This window comes from Astatotilapia calliptera, chromosome 5, assembly GCF_900246225.1.
Source record: "Astatotilapia calliptera chromosome 5, fAstCal1.2, whole genome shotgun sequence".
In the NCBI taxonomy this organism is placed as follows: domain Eukaryota; kingdom Metazoa; phylum Chordata; class Actinopteri; order Cichliformes; family Cichlidae; genus Astatotilapia; species Astatotilapia calliptera.
Window position 1 is genome coordinate 31,025,511 of NC_039306.1, and position 11,579 is coordinate 31,037,089.

Sequence of the window (11,579 nt, forward strand, 5' to 3'; positions counted from 1 at the left end):
AATAACAGAACATTGCAAGCTCATAAATTACCACTTTACCAGTGGCTGACTGGTGTATATGCTGTTTGTGGTTTACCAGTGGTTGAGTTGTTAAGTGGTAAACAGGGAAATTATGCTATAAATAAGACTTTTCTTAAGGAGACAGTTAGGGGAAAAAGTACCCTCAAATGGTAACAAAGTCTTCATTACAAGCGCTGATGCTTTGGGGGAATTTTAGGTGTTTATTCAGAGTAGAGTAGACAGGAAATTGGAGAGAGAGGGGTTTTGGCAGAGATGAACCCAGGCCGCTGTGGTAAGGAACATGAGCTCTGGTACATGAGTCAGGTAACCAACAATTCCTTCTTATTAACTTCCTTTTAGTCACTGGGTAGTTGGGACAAATCAACACAACTTAAAACAAACAGATTGATTTAGGTTAGAGTAGATGAACCTTAAAATTGACCCAGTCAAAACAAAAATATCTATCACGTTAATGCTTAAGAACTAGCCAGTATGCCATTAGTGTCTAATTACAGCCTAACAGCTAGCGTCACAGTGGTTCTGAGAGCTGGAATGAATTGTTGCAACTTTAATAAACAAACTGTGGTTATTGTACTCAGCCCTAAAAACCTTGGAAACACAGTGTCTAACCAGTCACTCTGAATGGCTTTACCTCGGCCTCCAGTAACACTTTGAGAAATCTAAAACTAGAAACAACCTGTCTCAGAGTGATACTGAAAACTAGTCCATGCATTTATTAATTACTATTGAAATTCGTTATTAGTGGTTTGTCCTAAAAATACCCTCAAAAGTCTTCAGTTGATTTAAAATACTGCAGGGACTAAAAAGAGAACACGTATTTCCCCCATATTGGCTTCTCTTGATTGGCTCTCTGTTAAATCCAGAACCAAATTTTAAAAATCCTTCTCACATACAAGGCTTTGAATGATCAGGCCCTATCTTATCTTCAAGACCTTATAGTACTGCATCACCCCATTAAACTACTTTGTCCTCAGACTGCAGGTTTACTTGTGGTTCCCAGGATATTTAAAAGTAGGATGGGAGCCAGAGCCTTCAGCTTTCAGCTCCCAGTTTTGGGAGACAGACGCCCTTTCTACTTTTAAGATTATGTTTAAAATACATTTTAAGCCTAATCTATACACACAACTTTTAATCATTGTCATTATTAAACCTTGGCTCTTTTTCACAGTGTATCTTTTGTCCGGTCTTCCTATCCTCACCCCCAACCGGTCACGGCAGATGGCTTCCCCCTCCGTGAGCCTGGTTCTGTTAAAACGGAAGTTTTCTCCCCACTGTTGCCAGGTGGTTGCTCGTAGAGTTTGTCTGATTGTTGGGGTTTTCTCTGTTAAAGCGCCTTTATAATAGGCGACTGTTGATGTGAGTTAGTGCTTTATAAATAAAACTGAATTCAAATGTTATTGAAAAATGTGTAAATGCAGTTTTTGTTAGAAAATCTTTCTTTTTTCTAATGATATTGATCTCTTGATTTCCAATATGTCATAAGTACCTGATCACTGGTTGGTGGTACCTTACTGCAGTGTGATTCAGCCACATGGGAAGCATTTTTGCTCTAATTCCATCTCACCCAGATCACCTTGTAAGGGCAGTGCAACATTTCCTCCGTGCTTGTGTGTGGCTCCGCCAGGTGTTTCATGGAATTGTATCAAGACTTGATTTTTTTGTCCTCTCTCTCTTTATTCCGGTTTTAGTTAAATGTCTTTATTTTGTTGAACATGCTGCCAGTGCAGAGGTCCCCTTTGCCCCTTAATGAGTCCCATGGAGAGTAAGTGTCATAGTTGGCTCTGGTGATGAGAGCAGACTCCCATGTCACCTTGAGGCTTGGCTAACACAAAGGAAAGAAGACACTTGATGTCATATTCCCTCTCTCCATTTTAAAGTGGGTAATCCTGGTGTGCTGGGATTACTCTTATGGGCAGATGTCACTGTCCTCCCAGAGATAAAAGGTGCAAATATAAGCGATGACAGATGAAAAAACAAACAGTTGGGGTGCTTGGTTTATGCTGTGTGACGAGACAATGGGTGTTTTTGTTTGAATGCATATCAGATAATAATATAAGGATATTATTATATTATTAATATATAGATATTGATATATTTTTTAAGAAAAAACTGACTGAGGTGTGTTAATGTTGCACATATTTAACATGCTGTAATATATTATTACCTATTAGCCAAAGATGCTGTAAAAATAGCTTGTTTATAGATGACCACCTGTCTAAATTTGCTCGTGGATTGTCACCTTTTTTTACCTAAAATATTCAGTTTGTTCTGAACCACTTAAAGAGATGTACCTTAAAGCAGATCTCACCTTGTGTTCTCCCGGGAGTGTTTTCTCCTCAGCCCATTAAGAGCACAATAATTCATTTTCGAGATCGTTTTGCTCTAATTGAACACGTCTGTTATATTCAATTCTTTCAACATCTTTAAGGACACCTGCCTACCTTTATGACAGTCGAGAGTGAGGGGGGAGGAACTCCTGCTGCTCGTCACAGAGGGAAGAAATCAGTTTCCAAATTAAGATTTCAGATAAATGACCTTACAAAGTAAAGGAAATCAAAGAAATATGGGAACGGGGTAAATTGGATTCCTTGGCGTCTAACAGTATATGACTTAAACCAACTGGGGATTCTCACCACAGTGGAGGAATTGAGCATTTCCTAAGGCAACGGAACCACCTGGGACCTCCTGATGATCCATGGGGTGTTCGTAAAAAGCCTGGAAGTTATTCAACCCACTAAAAGGCTAAATAGATTTTTTTTCTATTAACATTTAGGCCGTATTGCTCTGATTTCAGGGCTTCTATACTGGTTTCAGGCAATCTATTTCATTTTACTCAGGCAATATTCTGTATTTAATTTGCATAGCTTTGGTTTGATCACAATGGATACCAACAAGGATGCTAACAAAGGTAAACAGACTGCTTTTATTCATATCAGACACGTTTATCACAATAATATAAATAACAATAATAATATGAGAATATAAATGTCTTTAGCACTAAAAAATAAAAATCCACCATTTTTCAGATTTACTGAATTTCACCTATCATCTGTATCTATGTGATACATGGAAACATTCATCGCAGGTGCTTCCTTTTGTTCGTGAATGTGGGGGTTTTTTTGGGTAGAAGGAAAATAGGGTTGCACTTTATGGTGCACTAATAAGACTATATTGAGATTACATAAAATTAGATCTAACATGTTCTTTATATGCCAGGAAACAACTGGATACTTAAACCTAAATTAAACTACTTATGGTACCATTACATAAAATGTCCTGCCCTGTTCCAAAAAGAAATAAAAGCAACTACCAAACTAAAGAGAAAAATACAATAAGGGCAGCTTTATGTAATGAACCTGGAGGTAAATGACTTTGATGACACTGTATTGCTATTTAACGCCATCCAAAATCAGGGAAATCCACTTATGCCGGCAAGTTTTTGGATCACGAGCTGCCCACTGTGCTACAAATTTCAATTTCAGGCATGACGCTACGCTTTGAGACTTCTTCGAATTATTCATCGTTAGTGTGTTTGCTTGTAAGGCTGTGCGTCTGTTCATAAATGTTAGCCAACTCTTCACCCAGTGATGCAGGTCTTTGTTGTAGTGGTACCAAAGGTTCCTAAGTTAGCCTCACAAGTACAACCCGTCTCGCTCGGTTACGAAGGTAATAACGAAACAGAAAATAATCACATTCATTCTGGCATAAATGATGATTAACCTGAGCTTTAAGTACACGCTGACACTGAACAAATAAAATGAACACTCTTTGCTGCTTCACACATGCGTCATGAGAAATACCCATTATTACGGACCAATTTGCTCCCCCAGATAATCAATGTTGGCACCGACTCAAGCCCCGCTCCACAGGCTAAATGCTTGAATTGATCATTGACGCTTTCTCACCAATAAGCCGTTTAAAATGAATAATTGGGTGGGGCTAAGAGAAGCCCGGGTCCTTGCTATTGCTATTAGTGTAATGATGATATGACATCAGACGTTTTCTGTAAAGCATTGTCTTGTTGTTATTGGGCAAGACAGATTATGATTGGGTTTAGTCAGTGCACGTTATGAGATGCTCCTTAAGTAGCATTCATAAAGCAAAGCTCCTCGCTGTGTCAGAGTGATAATAAGGGGAGTGATTCATATATACTTTAAGAGTCAAGGGGTGCACTGCGTTAGACCTGTATTTTCTTTTATTTGTCCTTGCTGTTTTGGCTCATGGATCTCGTGCTTGCTTTGTCCCGCCATACATCAGAAAGAGAGAGCTCCGTCTGGCAAGTCATTGATATGCCGGCTCTGTTTTTACGCATTGTCATTTTATCTTTCTCATTACTGTCAGTACTACAGACTCAGATGCATCTCATTACAAGGGAATTGGGACAAACATAAAATCAAGGCCTCCCCTCCTTTGACTTGGATATCTTTCAAACGCTCGAAGTAGATAACCGCCATGTTAGGTCCGCAACAGCTGTTAATGTTTTGTGATAATGCAGCTTTATTCCCACTGATATCTTGGTGTTTCTTTTGATGGCGTGTTAAAATGGAGAATTAATGTGAGTTCAAATGGGGCTGTTTTATCTGCGCCGTGCCTCCAGAATCCTGAAAGTGCACCTGTTCGGGCCAAACTCTTGCATGGCTTACACATGGCTACAATGTAATGAGAATGCACACGGACACCCACTGACACACACACGTGTTCTGGAACGCTCTAGCATGCACACATACAGCCTTTTATGTTGAATTGGCTCCAACTTGTGATGTCTTTTTATTTTTAGCCGGTCCTCCTTTTTCCCTGCCGGAGCCCCATGAAGTCTTTTCCATCTACAACTTAGTTCCTCAGCCAAATATTGACTTTAGTATCTGATTATTAAGCAATTTCCACAAAACTTCAAATTACTATCTGAACAATTATTTTAAAGACGTTACAAGACCCAGTAGACCCCCAAGGTCCTGAAACTGATTATGCAAAAAGATAATTGCTATGAAGATTTAAAAAGAATGAAATTGGTTTGACAAACCTATAAGTTGTTAACTACTGCTCAGCGCAAAAGAATACATTTGCTGACAAGGCCACAAAGAGCCGAAGCAGAGAGGAGGCTTTCCCCGTGTGCTCAGGTGGGCGGGAGGTATCGCTCCCTTTATTATCACAGCTAATGGCATTCCAGATCTGTCCTCAATTATACCGGATGAGATGAACTATTAATTAATAATTCTTCTGATAGATAAATTGTGCCATGTTCAGCAGATGTGCACTTCTGTGAGATGAGAGGAGGCACAGATGGAGCCTATTGACCAACAGCGGCCCCCTTTTTTGGGTCTGCCTTTATAGAGGTGCGAGCTTTATCTCAGCTTGACGTGTTGTTATGTTCCCCGTCCCCCCGTTCTGCTTTAACTGCCCACGTACCATCAGCAGCCGTCCGTGTTGCCCTGATTTACTGTGCGCAAAGCCAATGTTGCATAATTTGTGTTTCAAGAAAAGATATCAATCCTTCTTCACTTTGTGGAAAATGGTTATTTTTTCCCCCCCTCCTCCCAGGTTAAACGTACACCGCCTGAAAAATGACACATCCTCAAAGTACTGTTGAGCAAAAGGTGAGTTGTATAATTTTCCCATAAGCTGGGAGCCTTTAAGTGTAGAAAGGAGAAATTATATGGCTGTGAATGGCTTCCTTAATAGTGATATCACTTCCTAGAACAAAAGAAGGTGGCTGCAGCGATGAGCTGGGGGGGAGTGCCGGATGCCGGCTCGATTGGCCATTTCCGTGGCTTCCATTAAGGTCAAGCACTGCGCCGCCGTGCGTGAGTGACAACACGGCCAAGACGGATGGAGCACTCTCCCACAAACCTCGTTAAGACTGAAATCACCGAAAAAATAATAGTTATTAAATTAATTGCAGTCATAATCTCGTAAAATATGTGTCAAAAAAATTATATGCGGTTCGATTAACACATAACATGGGTGTCAAATTTGTAATAAAACCCTGATCAATAAAACAATAACCATGTTGTTAAAAGCAGCCATTGAAAGGTGTTGCTGGCAGCGGGCTCCAGGGGTGAGCAACCCTTTTAATATAAACGGATTTCATCTTTCCACAGTGTCACCTAAATCACCTCAATGTTTGTGTATACAATTAAAATAAGATAATAAATTGCAGCAATGGATGGATTACCAACGCTCCCTCCGACCCCTATAGATCAGCCTTTGTCATTGGCCGAGAAAATGCATGTCTAACAATCTGTTGATTACAATGTGGTGTGTGCAGAGGCCCCTGTCGAGGGAGGGCGATGACTGTTGCAGGATACATTATTTTAACATATTGTTATGTTTAAATCGATAAGTTCTAAACGAGCGCTAACGACTGCTATTAATTAAACTTCCAGAATCTTTTATTATAAAAGTTAACACTTGTGCGCTTGATTTAATGAATGGTTTATTATTTCATTTTGTTGGCCCTCACCGTCATACCCCGACGACTGGTCTTTTATCTTGAGACGAAACGAGGCAAAGCTCGGTTTATTTGTGGTGCAGAAGAGAAGATAATGCATGATGTGGAGGGCGTTTGTTTTAAAGCCTCGGGGTAGTGACTATTTCTTGATATAGTTTGCCCGACTGTACCCCCCCCCCCACACACACACACACACACAGATACACACACACAAAAACACACACCTTCTGTCTGCATATTTGGCCCTTGAGATATTTTTTTTTTTTTTTATCAGTGTGTTTATATGAAATCATTTGAGTGGGGATGTCAATTTAGAAATGAAATTGACTGTGCAAGAGAAGTGTTCAGATTGGAAATTAATGGTATAGCAATTAAAAACTTGGGAGTTACAGTATTTGGTAACAATTATGATAATGACTCTAGCTGGAGGTGTGAATTTCACAAGGGAAGGGTGGGGGTTGTTAACACGAGCGTCATGCAGGAAAGCTAGCAGTGGCAGCCTCGTACACTTTGCGTTCGACCACTTTCTTCTAATAGAGCAATGCCACTGAGAAAATATCTTAGCTTCTCCTCGGTAGGATGTGTTTTATTCCATTACCGAGCGCAGATAATCTGCCTTTTGTGATATTGCTGCAGGAAGCTCTTTGCTCTCAAGCTGCCACTGACGGAACGTGTCCTACATTGTGCTGCAGTAATAGAGTGGTTTATCAGCTCATGTTGAGAGTAGCTATAGGCTAAGTATGGTTGAGAGTCACAATTACCAACAGACACAACACGCTGTTTGTCTGCTCATGATTAATGTGCTGGATCAATGTGGGACGTTGCAAAGAAGCAGGGTGATGGAAGATTCCTGTGAGATTTTTTTTCTTCTCCTCCTTTTCCCTGTTTTCCCTTTTTTTTTCTCCCCCCTACACAGACACACACACACTGCTATCAACCAAATTGGATGATCAGTGGGGGAATTCTCCCACTCTCTGGTGTTTTCGCTGTGGTTTGTAGATTTTGCCTTCAGGTTTGAAATTCACTCAGTTAGCTGTCCTTTATCCAGAGGTTTTTTTTCTTCTTCTTTTTTCAATTGAGCATTAAGTCTGGGTCCAGATGGGGGGAAGCAGATGCCCTTTTTAGCCAGGAAATAGTGTTTACTCTACTTGTAGTCCCATGTCAGCTAGGAAAACCATAAATATCTGTCTAAAGAAGTCACTGTGGGCTGTGCGTGAGATCCGAGTTGTTCAGCAGGAAGATAATTTACTTTGAAGATCTATAAAGTTGTATTTTGGGAAGTATAGTTGCCGTTTCTTCTTGGGAGTCAGGTGAGAAGACTGAGTCCAGTCATGCAGGTTAGCTTAGCTTAGCATAAGGAAACAGCTAGCCTTGCTCGATTTTCGTCCACAAATTTGATGGTTTGTGCAGCCCGGGTTCGTTCGCCCAGGCAGCCAAAGTATAGAGTGTTTGAACCATGGCTACAAGCTGGCCACAAACGTGGACTGTAGACACGCTAATTTATTATTAATAAGGTCCCATTTTGAACCCTCAAACTGAGCATTAGAGCAGTTGCCATCTTAGTGTTTTAAAGCCAAACGTGAGTGATGTATATCAGCGATCCCCAAACCCCGGGCCACGGACTGGTTCGTTTGGTACCGGGCCGCGTGAGTTGAGGCTCGAGTGTGAAATTTATGGTTTTCTGGGTTTTTATCGTTAGTTTTTCAATTTATCGTTAACTCAGTTTCCCTGGGTCTTTACCCGTGTGTTATGAATAAATCTTCTTTTTTAGGTACCGGTACTGGTTTTATTTTGTTCTATTTATCCGCGACACCTCAAAGGCCTTTCCGTGAAAATATTGTCAGACATAAACCGGTCCGTGGCGCAAAAAAGGCTGGAGACCGCAGTGTATATGACTGAGAAACCAACAAACACCGCCTGCCTTTACAGTAGTTATTTGCATACCAATGCGTATAATATGAATGTCATCGATGACATGCATAAATGCCATTTAATAAGGCTTCAAATTAGTGGTTGAAACCTTAAACAGGGATCGAAAGGTCTAATATTAAGATAGCAGAGGGATTTCAAACCAAACAGACTTCTTGTTGGAACCCGAAGAGCCGCCCTCTGCTGGCTGTTGGATATAACGCAGATTTAAAGCAGTTTGCATGGGCTTTGCTTTTTAGATAAATTAATTGTTCCATTTATATAAATTTATTTGTCAGAGAGAGCCACAGTCCAGGCTCTAAATGGACTATAATTATTGGCCCAGCACAGAAAACATTACTTGTTAATTAGTGAACTTAGAGGAAGTGCTGGTATATACACATTTTGTTAGGTTTGGAGCGAAGCAGGTTAGCGGTTTCCCCTCGTTTCCAGTCTTTATGAGAAGCTGAGCTCACTAGAACGTTGAATTATTTCTTTGATGACCACCACCTTTCGTTATGAAACTCTAATGTCATTCCACTGGGCATTCTGACTGTAGCTAAATTGCTTTGCCAGACTCAGAGCGGGCCATTAAATTGACTAGTACACTCATCTCAGATTTCAATAGCTTTCAAACAAAAGCCGATCGCTCAACGTGTACGTCTCCCACTGAAAACGCCAAAATGTGGTTTAAGTGCAAAGGCCAGTATTGCATACCAGAGGTTACTTTGCAAGATTTTATGGATAGGCCTGCCACACAGTATTTAGATCCCAGCCCTTTCATGGTTCAAACAAATTATAATGTAATATGCTTTTTGGACAGGGTCCAGCAAATGTATTTAAACGACATAGTATCCAGCCGTGTTCTTTGTTTTTTACAAGGATGCAGAACGTTGAGCCCCGAAGCCAGAGCTGAGAAAGAGAATTACCCATGAACTCCGGAGCAGATTCAGTGGTCAGTAATTGAATGAGTGAATCCCATTGTCCAATTACCCGCATTATCTGTGGATACTCCTCTCATTAAAAGGCTAGGGAGGAAGGAGAATAATTAAAAAGATTTGCAGCATGGGCTTTTAATGATGACGCTGCTTTTGCCTGATATACTCTCCAGGACCAGTGAGATCATGTGGGATTGAAGGCAGAGGAGTAGCCCCCTCCTCCAGGCCCTCCACCCTCGCTTCATCCCTCCCCTCCCTGTAGTGCCAGCTGGCTCCACTCTGACAGTGAGTGGGCTTCAGCCACAGCTCTGCAGGGGCAAACTCACACTGTGGCCCTGAGAACTCAGTCTGAAGCCACGCAGGCTTAGTGTCTCCCTCTAAATGTAAATACATGCTGAATATTAAAAAACAAAACAAAAAGCAACGAGGTACATTAAAAAAGTCAGTGTGCCAAAGTGCATTGTAAACACTTGTAGTAGAGTGCTAAATTGCTGGTGGTGGTGCTGGCAGGTTTGACACATACCTGTGGTAGGAATGCCTTCGTCAGGTAGAAATTTCTTTGCACCATTAAGCTTGTGAGCGCTTGAAGAAATGCGCCCACCCTCCCCAACCTCTCCATCTCGTCTTCCACGATGCACGGCTTTAATTAGTGCAATCTCAATAAATAACTGCACCGCAATTTGTGAAGATCGTACGCCTGCAGGGACCTGCTTAGTTCAAGATGTTTTTTACCTCTTTCTCAAAGAGCGCACCACGTGGTCAAGTGCGCCTTTGCGCCCTGATTTTTGTGCTGTAAACACACTTAAAGTGTTGAGAGCGGTTTCACATCTAAATAGAAGCTGTCCAAAACTTGCCACAGCTGACCGTATTTGGTCATATCGCCTCATTAAGATAACTCGTGAGTCTTTTTTCTTTTTTTTGTACTGCTTTACTTGAAAGTTGATGTTTATGGAAGTTCTTAATTGGTGTAAATATTAGTCCAAATGTTTCCAGACAGCTGGTGTGGGTCAAGAGACTTTGGTCTGGAGAGAGCTGAGAGAGCCGTGTTTGATCATGTACAGGCAGTTTGATCATGTGGCTTTTTGGAGCAGGCCAGCTGACCGTCTGAACGCATGTGTCGCTGAGCTAAAATCAGAGCCAGAGCTCAGTACGGCTGAGATGATTCATTTAACCAGCTGCTGAGCTTTTTTCCACATGCGTGTGCTGGCATCGGCACGAAATATACAACAATGATTCAATAACGTTCGAATTCTGATTTTGGCAACGAGGCTTATCGAGATGTTTGGTTTGGTCAAGATGCTGACATGTTTTATAAACATACTGAGAATATTCACTTATGATGAATCTCCAAATGAATTAGCACAGAGAACCTCTAGAACTACTGCAGGAACAGACTGTTTATTTCTGCTTATTTGAACTTGCTAATGCCTCACTGTTAAACCATTACGTTTGTCTTGTTTTTTCTAATGTCAGCTAACCGATAAAAATTAAAATAAAATAATTCTTGCAGCCATTATTGGAAATGTATCCAAAGCCTGATATACTGTAGCTACACGACCCCGCTATCGGCCAAAGAACTGCGTGTTGTGCCCTGATCCCGCACACTGAGATGCTACATTAATACAGTCTTAAGTAAGCCCTGAAAATGCGGGAGGGATGTTTGCTGAAAAAGACTGGCTGCTCTGGGCTTTTTATGTATTTTAGATACTGGTCTCGATGGTGCTTCTGTTTCTTTGGGCATTGGCTGCTTTTTCACTCATTTTCAGTCCAGTCCTTGTACCTGATTATTTTCAGAGAACATTATTAAGTAGCTCCTTTTTTTAGCCACTTAAACCTTTTTAATGATTTTGTCACTAGCAACCTGGCACAAAACACACCTTTAATTCCTTCAATGGAATGAGGTAAAACTATGGCATAGCAAACAGTTTGACAGGCGTAAGTAGTACTTTTTAAAGTGTTTTAGTCCATTTTAGTGTTTTGCTGAAATACTGGTATATCTCATGGTGTGCAGTGTGTGCTTAAAGAAAGCTGAGGAAATAGAAAAGAAGACGTGGCAGTCCTAAAAACTATCTACAGCAGATAAGCAGTTATGTCCATAACAGAACCTGAGAGATGCATTTGGCCTTCATCTGATTCATCTGTTGCTCACCAAAGCCTCATTAGTAATGATCCCACTGGAAGGTTGGCTGTCATGAAGCCATTCTTAAGCAAGGGAAACTGAGAAAAAGAATTGGGTATGCCAAATCAACAAGCTGGATGGAAAT